Source organism: Oryza sativa, chromosome 4, assembly GCF_034140825.1.
Source record: "Oryza sativa Japonica Group chromosome 4, ASM3414082v1".
Classification (NCBI taxonomy): Eukaryota; Viridiplantae; Streptophyta; class Magnoliopsida; order Poales; family Poaceae; genus Oryza; species Oryza sativa.
In genome coordinates, this window is record NC_089038.1 from 10354571 (window position 1) to 10369607 (window position 15037).

The window sequence follows — 15037 nt, forward strand, 5'->3', positions numbered from 1 at the left end:
TTCTGACGGCCGCCACGACTTCATGCGAACTCCGATTTGGGCGTGCAAGTACTTCATGGAAAGCTTATCAAGTCTACTTTAAAATGGATCCAGCTACATGTCCATATCTGTTCTGGAGCGGCCGCAATTGTCATTTTACTCCCGACTATTTTCTGTCCATGGTGCTGCGTCACCTCTTTTGGCCCAATGGGCTGTGTATCCAAGTTGGGCCCATTAGGGGCGCGTCCTAGGGTTGGAGCACGACCCTATGGTCGTTCTTCCCCTCTTCTTATACTTCTAGTCGCCGCCAAGAACATTTGGGTTTTGATGATAGAGATAGCTACTTGCTACCGGCTCGCAGCGCGTGTGTTGGCTAAACCGCCCGTCTGCCTGTAATCGGAACCCCACCATATTGTGTTTGATAGTGAAACTTTTATCTTTATCTAGCAATTTCAGTGCTTGTTCTACTTGTTCTTGCTTGTTCTTCGATTGCTTGCAGGACGAGTGCCCTCGTGGCCGGGTTGACGCGCACCACAAGTTCGCGGCGACCATTGGAGACGGTGTATCGGTTGCTAAGGCGCAGGGTCTTTGGACAGTTGTAATCGGGCCGTGAACGTCGTCTTCATCCAATCGAGTTATCCCTTACCTCTCATCGAAAGATCGGGCCACAAACCCTAGCGGGTTCGCATCAGGTGGTATCAGAGCGTGGTTCATCGGTGAGAGAATTTACCCTTCCCTTCGTCATTAATTTTTTTTCCTATAGTCCAGAAAAGGCCAACAGAAAAAAAAATAGTAGATTAGTTTTCCCGTGATCCTATAGACCATTGTGCCTTTTTTACTAGTACTGCTTAGTTAAGGCTTGTTGAGTTTTCGATTGCATCGGTTGTGTTAATTTGCTGGTCTTAGTGTTAGGCGATTAGAGTTTCGAGTTCTTGCCACCACCGCACATCGCCACCTTCATCAATTTTGCCGTCATCACCACCGTCACCGCCGTCGCAGTCACCCACCAAATCACTTTCTATTTGTGTTTGATCTATTGCCGATAGCTTTTGTGAGTTGCCTTGTATCCTGCCGCCACTAGAAAGGAAATAGAACCCTGATTCGAGTGACCTTCCTTAAAACAGTCATATCTTTTTTCATACGGACTCGAAATTAGGCTTATAATATATCCACGGACATCTACAAAAAAAGTTACATCCGATTCTCCCCCGCTTTGCCGGGTTCATCAAATTTAAAATCGCCAAATTCCTCTTGCAAAATTCTGTTTTTGTGGCGAGAAGCTTCGGGACCTATTCGCATAGAACTTTGGAAAAATTCTACAAGCTTCATACTTTGTCCGTTTGAGATAAGATTTTCTGTGGTTGGTTCTAGTGTGATCTTGGTTGTGAAAAAAATATCAAAAAAATAAAATAAAAATAATAATAATAAAGTTGTGTCTCTCTCCTCAGCACTAGAGAGCAAGCAAAAAAAAAAAAAGAGGATCCAGCGAGCACACCCCACCATTCCCCCTTTGTCACCACCTTCCACCACCGTTTCTTGTTTTCGTTGCTATTTGGGTTTGTGTTTTGTGGCGTCCTTTGTGGTTAGGCTCGCGTCTCTACTTCGACTAGCCTAGGACCAGCGCTGTACACTATACCCTTGAGCGATTATTCAATTTGCTTTGGCTAACGTGGTTTCTAGTTTTCTCTTAAGCATTGCTTTCAGCCCACCAACAGCTCCACCACAAACCTAACTACAGCTTGACAGGTCTTGTTGCTACAGCACCGATACACCTCGTTCCATGGTTGCTAACTTGTTGGTTGCTGTCCCCCTCCTGTGGGCAAGGTAAGAACTGGTAAGAGCTTGTGAGACAAGCTGCGAGTGAAGTGAGAGTGAGCGTCTTGCAAAAGCTACATCCCAATAGTTGTGTAGGGCTTACATTACATCCTCCATTGTTTTGTTGTCCTTCATTTCTAAACCATAGCAGGTCCAGAGGGTAAAGATGAGGAGGGTGCATCTCATTCCCCACGCACCAAAGGCATCATCCAATACTTTACAAGGCAAGTGAAGCAGCACACAGAAGGACTTGATACAGATTTGCAGGTGACAAATGAGAAGATTGGACAATTGGAGTCCACCCAGATCTCCACCAACACTAAGCTTACAGGGCTGGAGACAACGGTCGCCCGCATTGACACTAGCCTTGCTGCTCTTGTGAGGCATTTTGATGCTCTCAATGCTGGAGGCAATGGTGGGGGTAATGACGATGACATTGACGGAGAGTACGTCGAGGATAATTTAGAGGATGAATATATTGCTGACACTGAACAAGATGATCGAGATGCTCGAGATCGTCGACGGCTACACAACAATCAACGAGGTATGGGTGGTCGCCGCCGACGCGAGGAACGCAACAATGATGATGCTTTTTCTAAAATTAAATTTAAGATTCCTCCTTTTGACGGAAAATATGATCCTGATGCGTACCTCTCTTGGGAGATTGCTGTTGACCAAAAATTTGCATGCCATGAGTTTCCTGAGAACACTAGAGTTAGAGCTGCTACTAGTGAATTCACCGATTTTGCTTCGGTTTGGTGGATAGAACATGGCAAGAAAAATCCTAATAACATGTCACAAACTTGGGATGCTTTGAAACGGGTCATGCGGGCTAGATTTGTTCCTTCTTACTATGCACGTGACTTGCTGAATAGGTTGCAACAATTGAGACAGGGTGCAAAAAGTGTAGAGGAATATTATCAGGAGTTACAAATGGGCTTGCTTCATTGTACTTTAGAGGAAACTGAGGACGCTGCCATGGCTAGATTTTTGGGTGGGTTAAACCGCGAGATTTATGACATCGTAGACTATAAAGATTACACTAATATGACCCGATTGTTTCATCTTGCTTGTAAGGCTGAAAGGGAAGTGCAGGGACGACGTGCTAGTGCCAAGGCTAATTTTTCTGCAGGTAAAACTTCATCATGGCAGACACGCACCACTCCTCCGGCCGGCCGTACTGCTTCTCCATCTTCCACACCCACAACCAGTCGAGCAGCACCTCCTCTATCTAGTGACAAGTCAGTGACAAAGGCTGCTCAGCCAGCACCGAGTGCTTCTTCAATGGCATCCACAGGCCGAACGAGAGATGTTCAGTGCCACCGTTGCAAGGGCTTTGGGCATGTGCAGCGTGACTGCCCTAGCAAGCGAGTTTTGGTAGTCAAAAAAGATGGTAAGTACTCCTCTGCTAGTGATTTCGATGATGATACACTTGCTTTGCTTGCGGCTGACCATGCAGATAATGAGCCACCGGAAGAGCACATTGGGGCTGCATTTGCGGATCACTATGAGAGCCTCATTGTGCAGCGTGTCCTTAGCACACAAATGGAGAAGGCGGAACAAAATCAGCGACACACGTTGTTCCAAACAAAGTGTGTCGTCAAAGAGCGTTGTTGCCGCATGATCATTGATGGAGGTAGCTGCAACAACTTGGCTAGCAGCGAGATGGTGGAGAAGCTTGCACTTAGCACCAAACCGCACCCACATCCATACTACATCCAATGGCTGAACAACAGTGGTAAGGCGAAGGTAACAAAACTGGTGCACATTAATTTTGCAATTGGAAATTACCATGATGTTGTTGAATGTGATGTTGTGCCCATGCAAGCATGTAATATTCTGCTAGGTAGACCATGGCAATTTGATAAGGATTCTTTGCATCATGGTAGGTCAAACCAGTACTCTTTTCTATACCATGATAAGAAAATTGTGTTGCATCCCATGTCTTCTGAAGATATTTTGCATGATGATGTTGCTAAGGCTGCCAAATCCAAATGTGAGAGTGATAAAAAAGCCCAATCTGATGGCAAGAAACCTGAGACAATCAATTTGAAACCCAAATGCTTACTTGCTACTAAATCTGATATTAATGAGTTGATTGCATCACCTTCAGTTGCCTATGCTTTGGTATGCAAAGATGCTTTGATTTCACTTCACGATATGCAGCATTCTTTGCCCCCTGCTATTGCTAACATTTTGCAGGAGTACTCTGATGTGTTTCCCAAGGAAGTGCCACCGGGGCTGCTACCGGTGCACGGCATTGAGCATCAAATCGACTTGATCCTAGGTGCTTCCCTACCCAACCGTGCGCCATACCGAACCAACCCTGAGGAAACCAAGGAGATTCAGCGTCAAGTTCATGAGTTGCTTGATAAAGGGTATGTACGCGAGTCTCTTAGTCCATGTGCGGTTCCGGTAATTTTGGTACCAAAGAAAGATGGTTCATGGCGTATGTGTGTTGATTGTAGAGCTATTAATAACATTACCATTCGATATCGTCATCCTATTCCTAGGTTAGATGATATGCTTGATGAATTGAGTGGCTCTATTGTGTTCTCCAAAGTTGATTTGCGTAGTGGTTACCACCAGATTCGTATGAAGTTGGGTGATGAATGGAAAACAGCATTTAAAACGAAGTTTGGGTTGTATGAGTGGTTAGTGATGCCTTTTGGTTTAACTAATGCACCCAACACTTTCATGAGGTTGATGAATGAGGTTTTGCGTCCTTTCATTGAAAAATTTGTGGTGGTCTACTTTGATGATATCTTGATTTACAGCAAGTCTATGGGTGAACATTTTAATCATTTACGTGCTGTTTTTAATGCTCTTCGTGATGCACGTTTATTTGGTAACCTTGAGAAGTGCACCTTTTGCATAGATCGAGTTTCTTTTCTTGGCTATGTTGTAACTCCGCAGGGGATTGAGGTTGATCAAGCCAAGGTTGAGGCAATTCAGGTTGGCCGACTCCTAAAACGGTCTCACAAGTGCGGAGCTTTCTAGGACTCGCGGGGTTCTATCACCGCTTTGTGCAGGATTTCAGCACCATTGCTGCATCATTGAATGCGCTTACAAAGAAGAGAGTGCCTTTCACTTGGGGCACATCACAAGAGAACGCATTCCACGTGTTGAAAGATAAGTTGACCCATGCACCTTGTCGGTGACATGGGACCGGGAGTATCATGACTAGAGGCTTGAGGCAGACACAATCGCCCACGTGGCCTGGCACCGTCAGGGGGCGTCGGGCCCGAGGGTGATGTGTTCGCCCTCCTCTTTACCGGGAGTATCATGACTTAGAGACTTGGGGCAGACACGATCACCCACGTGGCCTAACTCCCTCGGGGGGGGTCGGGCCCGAGGGTGATACGGCCGCCCTTCTCTTTGTCTCCCCAAGGGGTCGGGCCGCTCCCGTCTCGGCCCCGAGGGCCGAAGCGCCCCGACCCCTTGTGGGTTTTGCGCCACGTATATGGGGTAGGTGAGCATGGCGGGGCTCACCTAACCACATTTATTGCAGTTTTGACGAGCGCGTCACACCGCCTGTATCGCAGTACAGCACGCTCGTTTATCCGGTCTGTGACCAGTCACAGACCGGTCAGATCATGGGTTAGGTGGCGACAGGCGGTCTGACGCACGCCTCGCCCCATCCCGTTAGGACGAGAGCCTCCAAGCACTCGTCCCTAGCTGGAGCCGGCGTGTTACCTCCTGGAGATGGCACGTTGGTTCCGGTTAGATATATGCCAGGCTTCATCCTAACCATTACAGGCAAGATATTGTATGAAGAAGGGCGAACATGCAGATTGTTAAACTGACACGTGGTGGACAAGAATGACCGATTTGTGACCGGTCTGACAATGGTCAAGTCATCAGCAGACAGCCATCTTCCCACGTCGCGCCTGCCTCCGGCGGAAGTGGAGGTAGGTATGGGCCGTCCCGTCAGAAGGTCATTCGGACGGCGGCTATGCAAATCTCCGTCAGTTAATGAAGAGAAGTCAAATTGGAAGAAAGAGAGGGGGAGATGGTGCATGTGGTATCCCCTTAAGATATAAAAGGAGGACCTTGCCCACTTAGAGGGGGGAGGATTGGACTTTTCCAGATTGGGAACCCAAAACAAGAGAGAGGCTGGCTCTTACTTTGTAGCTCCTTCATACACAGATCCTCCAAAACACAGGAGTAGGGTATTACGCTTCTCAGCGGCCCGAACCTGTATACTTCGCCGGCGTCTTGTGTGCTTCCTGTCTCGCGAACCTTCCACAGATTGGGAGCTTAGAGTCTCACCCAGGGTCCCCGGCCGAACCGGCAAAGGGGGGCCAGCGCGGTCTCCCGGTGAGGAGCCCCACGCTCCGTCATCTGGCGCGCCAGGTAGGGGGCTCTGCGAGTGATCTTCTGAGCTCTCGCCCTCCTTCGTGTGCGCCAAGCTTTTCCTGCTCAGCCCAATGGCCGAGCCAGCAAAGGCGCGCGACCTCTCCCCGAGTATGAGCGGTGACGACAGGGAACCAAACCCACGCCGTCGAGCTCGTACTCCACCGCCCCCTCCACGCCAAAGTCCTAGGCGGGAGAAGGCGCTCGAGAGGGCTGAAGGATCCGCGACTTCGACATCCACAGGAGGTGGAGAAGGGCGGCGAGATGGGGAGCGTCGCCTCCTCATCTACGGCGACGGCAGCACGCCCCAGGGCGCGCTCCAAGCTGCAGGCGCGCTCCTACGTCACCCGCCCGTCGCTCATGACCCGGAGTCTCCAGCCCAACGTTGGCTGGACGATGTGGCCAAATTGGTCATGACTGCACGGCAGCACCTAGATGCTGGTGGGCGGTCCTCCGCCACCAAGGCCTCTGGTGCTGCTACCACCGGCTCCGCGTCGTCGAGACGGAGGGTGCGGCGAGCGGCAGCCGCTGTTCGCCATTCGGCCGCCACTCCTTCGTCAACGCCTCCGACCCGGGATGATCTGCGTGGGGAACCGGATGCCCGCGTCAGTATCGAGCACCGGCGTAATGGCCGACGTGCTCCCCACGCAACGGAGGGCACCTCCTCGTCCGGAGTGTCACCTCACCACGGACGCGGGGATCAGCCCTCCGTGCCCCCGGTTGGTGGTGTCGGCTGTAGAGCCTTTGTGGCGAGCCTTCGGAATGTCCGTTGGCCCCCAAGGTTCCGGCCCACCATCGCCGAAAAATATGACGGGAGCGTCAACCCCGCCGAGTTTCTCCAGGTCTACACGACCGGGATCGAGGCCGCCGGGGGTGACGACAGGGTCATGGCGAATTTCTTTCCCATGGCCCTGAAAGGACAGGCGCGGGGTTGGCTAATGAACTTGCCACCCGCATCTGTCCACTCTTGGGAGGATTTGTGCCAACAGCTCACCATGAACTTTCAAGGCACATATCCGCGCCCAGGTGAGGAAGCGGACTTGCACGCAGTACAGCGAAGGGATGATGAGTCACTTCGCTCGTACATTCAGCGGTTCTGTCAAGTCCGCAACACCATACCATGCATCCCTGCACACGCGGTGATTTACGCGTTCAGGGGGGGTGTGCGGCACAACCGCATGCTCGAAAAGATTGCCTCCAAAGAGCCCCAGACTACCGCGGAGCTTTTTCAGCTCGCGGACCGAGTGGCTCGTAAGGAGGAGGCATGGACCTGGAACCCCTCAGGTTCCGGTGTGGCAGCTTCGGCCGCCCCCGGATCCGCCGCTCAGACAGGGCGGCGTGACAGGAGGAGGAAGAAGAGGTCAGCCCATACCGACGACGAGGGTCATGTCCTCGCCGTCGAGGGCGCTCCGCGGGCCACCCGAAAGGGGAGGCCTGCGGGAGACAAAAAGAAGGAGGCCGGCGCTCCCAGCAGGGAGCGCCCAACCGGCAAGTGGTGCACCGTCCACAACACTTCCCTTCACGACCTCGCGGACTGCCGTGCAGTCAAAAGTTTGGCTGAGCGGACGAGGAAGTGGGAGGAGGAGAGGAGGCAGGAGCGCCGAGAGGGCAAGTCCCCGGCGGTTCCTTCCGGCAATCGGCGAAGTGAGGCCAAGCAGAAGGCCCCCGCCGAGGACATCGATGACGGCGATGATGACCTAGGTTTCCAAGAGCCTGGGGCCGCCATTGCCACTGTCGATGGGGGAGCGTGTGCTCACGTTTCTCGCAGGAGCCTCAAGGCCATGAAGCGAGAGCTTCTGGCCGCGGCCCCTACTCATGAGGCGACGCGCCGGGCGCGGTGGTCGGAGGTTGCCCTCACCTTCGACCAGACCGACCACCCACCGTGCGTTGCCCGGGGAGGACAGATCGCAATGGTGGTTTACCCCACTGTTTGCAACGTGAAGCTGGGGCGTGTCCTCATTGATGGAGGAGCAGCCCTCAACATCCTTTCCCCCGCAGCCTTTGACGCCATCAAGGCCCCGGGGATGATGCTCCGGCCGTCCCAGCCGATCATCGGTGTGACGCCGGGGCACACTTGGCCGCTAGGTCATATCGACCTCCCGGTCACCTTCGGTGGACCCGCCAACTTCCGCACGGAGCGGGTGAACTTTGATGTGGCGGACCTCAGTCTGCCCTACAACGCGGTCTTGGGGAGGCCCGCGTTGGTAAAGTTCATGGCGGCGGTCCACTACGCCTACCTCCAGATGAAGATGCCGGGCCCCGATGGCCCCATCTCTATCCATAGCGACCTCAAAGTCGCGCTCGCTTGTATGGAGCAGCGCGCGGACTGCCTCGCCGTCGTGTCCAAGCCCGAGGGTGGCGACGAGAGGCTTGGCACATCCGCCCCCGCCGCCCCGAGGCAGCGGATAGTCACGTGCGATGAGGTCCCGGTCAAGGAGGTTGCCCTGGGCGACGGCCCGTCCAAGACCACACGGATCGGTGGTCTTCTGGACGGCAAATAGGAAGACGCGCTCGTCTCTTTCCTGCGGGCAAACGCTGACGTCTTCGCATGGAGACCGGCGGATATGCCCGGGGTCCCCAGGGAGGTGATTGAGCACCGTCTCGCCGTACGGCCGGGCGCAAGGCCGGTCCGGCAGAAAGTGCGGCGCCAGGCCCCGGAACGTCAAGCCTTCATCCGCGAGGAGGTGGCGCGACTTCTAGAGGCCGGATTCATCCGCGAGGTCATCCATCCGGAGTGGCTGGCGAACCAGGTGGTCGTTCCCAAGGCGAACGGCAAGCTTCGGATGTGCATCGACTACACCGACCTTAACAAGGCATGTCCTAAGGATCCTTACCCCCTGCCTCGCATAGATCAGATTGTCGACTCCACAGCGGGGTGCGACCTTTTGTGTTTTCTAGATGCATACTCTGGTTACCATCAGATTCGCATGGCTAGGGAGGATGAGGAAAAAACTGCGTTCATTACCCCCATAGGAACTTATTGTTATACAACAATGCCCTTCGGGTTAAAAAATGCAGGTCCTACTTTTCAACGTACTACTCGAATTTCTTTGGGTAGCCAAATAGGACGTAATGTTGAGGCTTATGTCGATGACTTGGTTGTAAAGACGCGCAACCAAGAAACCTTACTCTCGGATCTAGCGGAAACTTTTGAAAGTCTCCGCTCCGCCCGCATAAAACTGAACCCCGATAAGTGCGTGTTCGGTGTACCTGCGGGCAAGCTTCTCGGGTTTTTGGTCTCTGCCCGAGGCATCGAAGCCAACCCCGAGAAGATACGAGCTATAGAGCGGATGCGCCCCCCCAGCAAGCTTAGGGGTGTGCAATGCGTCACCGGTTGCATGGCCGCCCTAAGTCGGTTCATATCGAGGCTGGGGGAGAAGGCGCTACCCTTATTTAAGCTCCTCAAACGCTCCGGGCCGTTTACTTGGACGGAGGAAGCTGAGCGTGCCCTCACTCAGTTGAAGGCGTATCTCAGCTCTCCCCCGGTTCTGGTCGCCCCGGAGCCAAATGAACCCTTACTACTCTACTTAGCGGCGACCCCGCAAGTGGTTAGTGCGGCGTTGGTCGTGGAGCGCGATGAGGACAATCCTCATTCCGCGCACCCCCACCCTGTGCAGACTTGGCCCGGGAGAGAGCAGGGAGGAGAGGCCCCCGAGCCGAACGGTGGCCCAAGGCCCCCGACGACCGGAGTTGGCCCTCTGCCCGCTTGTCAGACGGTGCTAGGAGCCCCCGACCCCCAGGAAGGCCCTGAGGCCACTGTGGGAAGGCCGCACCTATCGCCTTTTGACCCCGAGGCTAACCCTGTGCTGACTCGACCCGGGAAAGAGCAGGGAGAAGAGGCCCCTGAGCCGAACGGAGGCATAAGGCCCCTGACGACCGGAGTTGGCCCTTTGCCCGCTTGTCCGACGACGCCAGGAGCCCCCGACCCCCAGGACGGCCCCGAAGCCACTGTGGGAAGGCCACCCCTGTTATCCTCCGACCCCGAGGTCATCAGCACAGAAGACAAGTGCGCCCCGCGAGGCTGCTTGGACGAAGAGTGCCCCAGGGATGCGGCCCCTAGCGAAGAGGATCGGCCCCACCGAAAGGTGCAGCGGCCCGTCTACTTTGTTAGTGAAGCCCTCCGGGACGCTAAAACGCGATACCCTCAGGCCCAGAAGATGCTTTACGCTATTCTGATGGCCTCGAGGAAACTGCGCCATTATTTCCAGGCGCATCGGGTCACTGTGGTTACGTCTTACCCCCTCGGTCAAATTTTGCATAATCGAGAGGGTACAGGACGGGTGGTGAAATGGGCAATCGAACTTTCTGAGTTCGATTTGCACTTTGAACCATGCCACGCTATCAAGAGCCAGGCCCTCGCCGATTTTGTGGCAGAGTGGACCCCGGCTCCCGAGCCCGTCTCGATCCCCGAGGCCAGCACGGACCCCTCGCAGCTGCCTCACACCGCCCACTGGGTAATGCAGTTCGACGGCTCCCTGTCTCTTCAGGGCGCCGGTGCGGGGGTCACGTTGACCTCTCCGAGCGGAGACGTCCTCAGATACTTGGTCCGCCTCGACTTTCGAGCGACCAATAATATGGCAGAGTACGAGGGACTCCTTGCCGGACTCAGAGTGGCAGCTGGACTGGGGATCCGCCGCCTCCTGGTGTTAGGCGACTCCCAGCTGGTCGTTAACCAAGTCTGTAAGGAGTACCGGTGCTCTGACCCGCAGATGGACGCCTACGTGCGCCAAGTACGGCGTATGGAGCGCCATTTTGACGGGATTGAGCTTCGGCATGTGCCCAGACGGGATAACATGATTGCCGACGAACTCTCACGGCTCGCGTCCTCGCGAGCCCAGACCCCACTGGGCGCCTTTGAAGAAAGGCTTGCCCAGCCGTCGGCGCGACCCGACCCCTTAGGGGAGACGGATGCGCCTGACCGGCCCCCAAGGCCCGTCGGAGTCCAGGCCTCGGGACCCGAGGGGAGTGCTCCCAGCTCCCTTAGATTGATTGCTTGGATCGCCGAGATCCAAGCATACCTCACAGATAAGACTCTACCCGAGGACCGCGAAGGGAGTGAACGCGTCCATCGCATCTCCAAACGCTACGTGCTGGTAGAAGGGACCCTCTATCGGCGCGCGGCTAATGGAATCCTCCTGAAGTGCATTCCTCGGGAACAAGGCGTTGTGCTTCTTGCCGATATCCATGAAGGCGAATGCGGAGCCCACTCCGCCTCGCGCACCTTGGTTGGTAAAGCTTTTCGCCAGGGTTTCTATTGGCCGACAGCTCTCAATGATGCGGTCGACCTGGTCCGGCGATGTAGAGCGTGTCAATTCCACGCCAAGCAAATCCATCAGCCGGCCCAGGCCCTGCAGACCATACCACTTTCGTGGCCATTTGCTGTCTGGGGACTCGACATCCTGGGACCGTTTAGGCGGGCCCCGGGCGGGTTTGAGTATCTGTATGTCGCGATCGACAAGTTCACTAAGTGGCCCGAGGCTTATCCGGTCATCAAGATCGATAAGCACTCCGCACTTAAATTCATTAAGGGCATCACGGCCCGGTTTGGAGTGCCTAACCGTATTATTACGGATAATGGCACCCAATTCACTAGTGAACTCTTCGGCGACTACTGCGAAGACATGGGCATCAAGCTCTGCTTCGCCTCACCTGCCCACCCCAGAAGCAATGGCCAAGTGGAGCGCGCCAATGCGGAAATCCTCAAAGGCCTTAAAACCAAGACCTTCAACATACTCAAGAAGCACGGCGATTCATGGATCGAGGAGTTGCCAGCGGTGCTCTGGGCAAACCAAACTACACCAAGCCGAGCAACCAGGGAAACGCCTTTCTTCCTCGTCTACGGCGCGGAAGCGGTTCTCCCATCCGAGCTCACCCTGAGGTCTCCTCGGGCCACCATGTACTGCGAGGCTGATCAAGATCAGCTTCGCAGAGATGACCTCGACTACTTGGAAGAGCGAAGGCGGCGCGCGGCCCTCCGAGCCGCGCGCTACCAGCAGAGCCTGCGGCGCTACCATCAGCGTCACGTCCGGGCCCGATCACTCTGCGTCGACGACCTCGTCCTACGCCGCGTCCAAACACGTGCTGGATTGAGCAAGCTTTCACCAATGTGGGAGGGTCCGTATCGAGTGGTCGGCGTCCCCCGGCCGGGCTCCATACGGCTGGCCACGGGCGACGGCACTGAGCTGCCTAACCCGTGGAACATCGAACACCTTCGTCGCTTCTACCCCTGAGGGGGGGGGGTCGGGTGTCAGGTTTCGGGCTCGGGCCAACCCCGCACCCCCTCGGGCGTGCAGGGTTGGCCGGGGGCTGCCACACATGCACATTCTTATTTCTCTTATTTCAGTATTTCAATAAAAGCAGTTTCAATTTCCTAAAGGCTGTATCTGTGCTTTTTTTTCCTTTTGAAGAATCTTGACTTGAAATAGGTCACTCGTGCTCAATCCTGCCCTCGGGGGCTCGGGTCGGCTAAAATCGCCAAACGGGGCCCAGAACCGAGCCGTGCCCCGGGGCGTGGTGAACTCCGGGGGGGAATCGGCAAAAACCCACAATCGGGTCACCCATAACCCTCGGTCACCACGTTCCCGGCCTGGCCAGTCTCGACATGTGGATCTCCCCAGGCACTAGCCCCGACCCGCGCCTTTTGAGGACTGGGACCTGGGCACGAACCCTTAATCAAGCTAAGACACAAAAGGACCACGGCACAGATCATCCTCATCTCATACACACAGCAAGATGAAATTGACACAAAAATTTCTTCATTTTTGATTACAGATTAAGTTGATCTATACAAAAAAGAGGCCCGAAGGCCTTAGAAGAAAGAAAAGAAGAAAAAACTAAAGAATGGCGGGGGTCTGGGGGCTCAATCCGATGCGCCCGGGTCGCCGGCCTCGTCGTCACTGTCGTCTGCACCACCGGCATTGCCCTCCTCGTCGGAGTTGGGGGCGAACGCGAGCCGAGGGGCCGAGCCCTCGAAGCTGTCGACGATATGGTCGGCGGCATCCCGGACCTGCGCGCGCGCGCGATCCTCGGTCCCAGGAGGGAACTCATCCAGCGCTATCCATGGAGAGAAATTGGGGTCCCTGGCCTGGTAACTCGCTAGGACGAGCTCCACCGCTCCTTGGCCGAGGTCCCTCGAGGATGACTTAATTGTCTTCTCGAGCTCCTCGGGGAGCCGTTGGAGAGCCCCGGCCATCTTCGAGAGGCGCTGGGCGAAACCTCCCTGGTTGGCGGCGTACTTTACGGTCCGCCCTCTCCAGAGGCCCACTTGCCGACCGGCGCAATCTAGGCGGGAGACGGCGTCCCAAAGCATGCCGGGCCCAACCTCGCCTGCCAAGCGGAGGGCTTCGACCTCCCCGGCGGACGAGTCCAGCGCGCCCTGCAGATCGGCGATGGTGTGTTCGGCAGCTGCGAGGCGGGCGGCTAAGTCGCTTTCGCCCGCGGCCGCCCCGCCGCTGCGCGCCCTCGCGTCCAGCTCCTTCGCCAGCGCCTCGAGCTCAGCGGCCCGTTGGTTCAGTGCGGCCCTCTCGGCGCGGGCACCTTCCAGATTACGGCGCGCCTGCTCCTCCTGCGCTGCCTCGCGGAGGGACAGGCTGTCCGCCAGCTATTGCGCCGCGGCCTCGGCCCCCTCGAGAGCTCGCTCCCGCTCGGTGAGCGCGTCCTTGCGGAGGCGGAGCGCGAGCTCTTCTTCGGCGCAGGCAGCCTCGTGCGCCGCCAGCGTTGCTTCCCGGATGGTGACGGCGGCCTCGCGGTCCGCCAGATCCCTCTCCACGACGCAGGCGCGTTCTTCCAGCGCCATGGCGCGCGCCTCAAGGGCCTCTTCGCGCCGCCGGGACGCCGCTTCGGTCTCCGCCGCCCGCTGTTCTCGGGCAGCGGCAGCGTCAAGCACCCCCTGGGCGGCGTCGAGCTTCTTCCCTAGCTCCGCCTCCCAGGTCCCGTATTGAAGGCGGAGGGTGTCCTGCGCCTCGTTCATCACGGTGGTGGCAATGAGGGCAGCCCCCCGCTCCTCCTCCACTTCCTTGGCGATCTCCGCCAGCAACTTCTTACGGGTTTCAAGCTCCGAGACGTGCCGGCGGTGAGCCTTGCGGCCCACCTCCACCATGGCCTCCACCGAGCGTCGCCCCTCTTCGACACGCGCCCACGCGGCGTCGAGCTCCGCCCGCTCTGCCTGCAGGGCCTCCACCTGGGCACTTAACCCGTCCAACACCGTGGTGTTTGCGGCGGCCAAGGCCTGCAGAAGGGGCTCTGCGTTCAGTGGGGCGATAGAAGGCGTGGGGAAGAGCCGCCTTGGAGAGGATGCCATGCGGCTCGGGCCACCGATGGAAGTGCCGGACTCGGGGATGTCCCCCGGACGCGGTTGGTCCTGAGCGTCGCCCGAGGGAGTGGGCCCAAGCGACGCGCCCGCAGCCTCGTCGCCAGCTGCCCCGGAAGCTGTCGCCTGAGCGTCGCCCGAGGGAGTGGGCCCAAGCGACGCGCCCGCGGCCTCGTCGCGAGCTGCCTCGGAAGTCGCCAACGCCTCGTCCTGGCGAAATCCGGCTTTCTCCCGAGCGGCTTCCTCGGCCTGGCGGGCTCGGGCGGCCTCCTCCCGAACGGCTTCCTCGGCCTGGTGGGCCCGGGCGGCCTCCTCCCGAGCGGTTTCCTCGGCCTGGCGAGCCCGGGCGGCCTCCTGGGCGGCCTCCTCGGCTTCCCGTAGGCGATCCGCGGCCTCTCGCCGGTCAGATTCCCGCCTCCGGGCCTCTGCGGCCGCCGGATCCTCGGCCTCAGACTGGCCGGGCTTGGAATGGCGGGAGGGACGCGACGGGATCTCGCTGAAACAAAAGAAAAGACCAGAAAACGAACAAGATGGGTGAGTGAAAACTCGCGTTGAGAGAATGAATACAGCCACGATGGG